Source organism: Triturus cristatus, chromosome 12 (genome assembly GCF_964204655.1).
Source record: "Triturus cristatus chromosome 12, aTriCri1.1, whole genome shotgun sequence".
In the NCBI taxonomy this organism is placed as follows: domain Eukaryota; kingdom Metazoa; phylum Chordata; class Amphibia; order Caudata; family Salamandridae; genus Triturus; species Triturus cristatus.
The window spans coordinates 716,081,836-716,085,810 of record NC_140595.1 but is presented as its reverse complement, the minus strand read 5'-3'; the positions used below and the strand labels follow the sequence as shown (position 1 = coordinate 716,085,810).

At 46.9% G+C, this 3,975-nt stretch overlaps 1 non-coding gene across 1 annotated transcript; it reads left to right on the top strand.

The window, feature by feature from the left end:
* The first annotated feature begins 1,791 nt into the window (after positions 1-1,791).
* Positions 1,792-1,873, top strand: TRNAS-UGA (transfer RNA serine (anticodon UGA)). The gene has a single exon. It is a non-coding gene; the product is annotated as a tRNA-Ser (tRNA).
* The last annotated feature ends 2,102 nt before the right edge of the window (positions 1,874-3,975 follow it).

Genomic DNA, 3,975 nt, shown 5'->3' with positions numbered 1-3,975 from the left:
TTGGATTTTTCTCACTCGCGCTCGCCAATTTAGGGCCCCATTAGGATGGCCGGGCCGGCGGAAGCCATCGCTGGCCCGGCGGGGGCGATCCGCCTGCCATCCATACCTAAAAGACCCCCCGCCATATTAGGATGGCTGGGGGGTCCGCGGTGGACGGAAAGACCATCCGCTGCTTTACTGCCGGTCGACTCGTCGACCGGGCAGAAAACATGTATAATATGGTGGCGGTGTCTGCAAGACACCGCCATCCATATTATGATGATGGCTGCAATTGGCCTTTCCATAAGGCATGCAGTGTTCTGTGTTGGGGGCCCTTTGCGGGCCCCCAGGAGGTTGGGGGGGTGGGTGCACATGGGGGGTACCTATGGTACCCCCATGCATTGGCACAGACAAAGTGGCAGGCACTGCGTGGTGCCTGTCACCTTGTGCATGCCAATGCACAACGTACATTCCCAGCATTGTGGCGGGAGGAGCTGTGAGCACCACCCACCACAATGCTTGGAATAGGGGATGCCACCACCATAGTGGCGGTGGCATCCTAATTGCAGGTGCGGGACCGCCGCGCCCTTGGCGGACGGTCCCGTATTCCGTTACGGTGTCCGCCCGCCATCGTAATAGACCCCTTAGCGTTGGCAAGCTGTGAGAGAGGAAAAACTCCACTCTGCACCACTGAGTTATTCAGAACTCTGTGCTCCACCTGGAGCATGGAGTAGGGAAAACTCTGCAACTCCGCAAGCGGAGCCGAGTTTACAGCCCAGGCCTACTGCAGATGCAGTGGCACTGGAGCCCAGTGTTGTGAAGAGCCAGGTAAACTCAAATTATGACTATTTTTACTCTTGTTCCTTGCTTTCAGTAGAGCCCAGTGCACGTTGCAGTGTCACTGTTGCTTTGGGCCCCGGACATGGGAGGGAAATATTGATGCAGAGGAGATACCTTAGCTTGGGTTTCAGAGTCATAGCAGGAAGCCGGATGGGGCAAGACAGGGCCCATGTCTTTAACAAAGGGCAGAGGAGACGGTTTGCTTGGAAGGAAGTGGCTATCATTAGTGAAGCAGGTGCAGTGTCACTGGGGTCCAGGAGTGTGAGGAGCCCATTTGCATTCCAATTATTGCTGTCTTACTTTATAAAAGAAACATTACGCTTATATTTCTTGCTAGCGTTAGAGTTGAGGGCTCTCTGTCAGCAGAGGGGGGGGGGCAACATACATGTGGGAGCTAGTTTTGGTCTGAAAAAGACTGAAAGCCTCTCTTAAGCTTGGAGAGAGGGCCAGGCATGGTGGGGAAGGGGTGCGAGAGGCAAACGAGACAGACTGCTATCAGAGCCGCAGCTAACATTAGTGCATGGAGTACTTTGGTATACCGGCCCAATTCTATGGAGCCGTGTTTGCTGATGAATTTATGTTTTGGTTTGATGTATTTACACTTTTATAGGTCTATATTTAGTGTGGATTAGGTACAGAAAAATTCACCTTGAAATGATCACACAAACCCAGCCCACTGTGGTCAGCCCTGACCTTACCCCTCCTGAAACCATTGTTATAAAGTTTGGGAGGGGGCCCCAACTTCAAAACATTTGGCTTAGAGGGGTTCAGAGCAAAAATAAATTGAAGACCTCCAACGTCAGGCTGAGCTGAATTTGGTTCTTGCACACTAACACATAAAAGGTGTCCTTTGTAGCCGTTTATATTCCTATGTGGCCGTTTGCATTAGTAGTCCGGACCTGTAACCACAGTTTTGTAGTGTACAGGAGAGGTTGTGTACAGGAGAGGTTGTGAGACACGATTCACCAGCAGGTAGTCGTGGCCGAGCGGTTAAGGCGATGGACTTGAAATCCATTGGGGTTTCCCCGCGCAGGTTCGAATCCTGCCGACTACGCATTTATTTAGCTTCATTTTTCAAATAACCCTGAAAAGTAACATTTACTGACAGGTTTAACTTGTAAAGCTAAACCTGTCTTCGTAATTTACTTTGAATATTTACTTAGCAGAGGAATGTTCTTTTCTTGCAGCGAGAAGGGCGGGGTGGCCACGCGGAGTGAACATATTAATATTTATTAACAATGCGTTTGAGATAGTCTGAGGAGGCTGAAGTAAGTCACCGCATTAACAGAAGCACACATCAGGCGATTTTATGGAGTCCACAGTTAGCAATTTATTGAGAAAGAGACTTTAAAAGAGTGAAGTGTTTATTTTTAAAATTAGCGAAGTGTTGGTAGAGTATGTATGGAGAAGCGAGCAAAGGGCAGAGGAAGATGGGAGACTCAGTAAGACGCTGTTAAAAAATAAAAAACAAATATAGGAGTGGTGATCGAACCTACGCCTCCGAAGACACGAGAGCCGTAAGCCAGCGCTTTAAACCCCCGGCCTTGTTACCTCAATGATTAGACATGTTATATGTTCATAACCCACTCACGGCACCTCTTCCCCCAGCAGCTCGAGTCTACCACAATCACTGTAAAAGACACGACTAACTAAGAAATGACTTTTCAAACCAACCTGGAAACATCTGCTCTAAATATGGCAACGTGACTCCTAATTTTCTAATGAAACAATTGTTCGTACTGATGGGGTTATGTGTTAGCACGTGATCTAAGTTCATTCAAAAGATAACAGAAGAGCTGCCTGTATTGATGTCATCAGCCCTAATGACCCACCCAGCCTCCCTAGCATACCCTTAGCTTTCAAGTGACGTCATGTCTTGTGTGGCATCCTCACAGTCTACTGTTTATGTCTTTATCCAACGGTTCTTTACATTCTCCGGTCTTTGAGCCCCCGTTGAAAAGGTAGAAGTGACACTGAAAGTCCCAAAATGCGACATGGTACTGGTTAAAGCCCCAGCACTATTGGGTGGTGGCTCAAATGACGTATAGTCCACGTGGAAGCTCTGAGAGCTGTTCACATTGCAGGCAAGACACAGACAGGAAAGAGGAGAGAACGCCATTCTGAAGAAACTAAGCAGAACAGGTACATGGGAAACGAAACCTGTAACATAGATGATTGTTCCACTGTTGGACCTGGTTCTCGCTCCTCCCGCGCGCCCAGTTGTCTCCATTCTGAGAGCATGGAAGTGAGACCGCACTCTTGTTATTTTGATGTGGAATACCTTAATTGCTTCCTGGTTATTATCAGGGCAACGAGTCCTGGTAGCAGTAGTGGTTTATTAATCGACCAATAGCATGATCATAAAAACAGCATAACACAAAATACAAATATACACAGGCACCAAATAAGTAAGTAGAACATTTCAACAGATTTTGATTTTACAGCCTTGGCTAAGAAAAGTTGAGTATTAAAAGGGAATTTGTATTTACAGTTCTTAAAATGATTATACAGACATAAAAATACATGTTCAAATGGGTCCGTCGCAGGTAATATTTCACAGCGGGGCTTTCCATCTCTGTCACCAGGCATATAACAAATATCTTGTAATTGCATGGACAAGCCATTGTGTTGTGTCCAATCTAAATATACGTAACGCTTCCGATGGACGCGAAAAGGAGAGCAATCGAGAGGCTGGGATAATCCATGTTTTCCTTATGGTACTATGCGCAGGACACAGAAAAAAGAAGGGCTCAATTGACTCTTGTACAGACAGACATATGGGGCACATAGGGGAGGTAGTAGCATTGGCCCATTTGCCTTTCCAAGCATTTAACGGTAAGGTCCCAAGCCTGAACTGGATGTAAAGTGCTCGTACCTGAGGTGGTTCAATTTCATCCATGCACTTATCAAAATTAAAACAGGTGTTAGCATTTAAAAATTGCAAAGTTAAAGTGCCACGTGCTACGGTTTCATTACTAGAGGAGTTGATACAATCCCAGTATCTCTTCTTTAGCGAGGGGGCCATTTTTTTTGTAATGGAACCAGGGGCCTCCCACATCATATCCAGGCCCAGGCAATGCAGCCATTCTCTAATTCGCTTGAACCAGGGCAATTCTCCTTTCTGTTTTTGTTTGGTTAATAGTTCCACCACTGTCT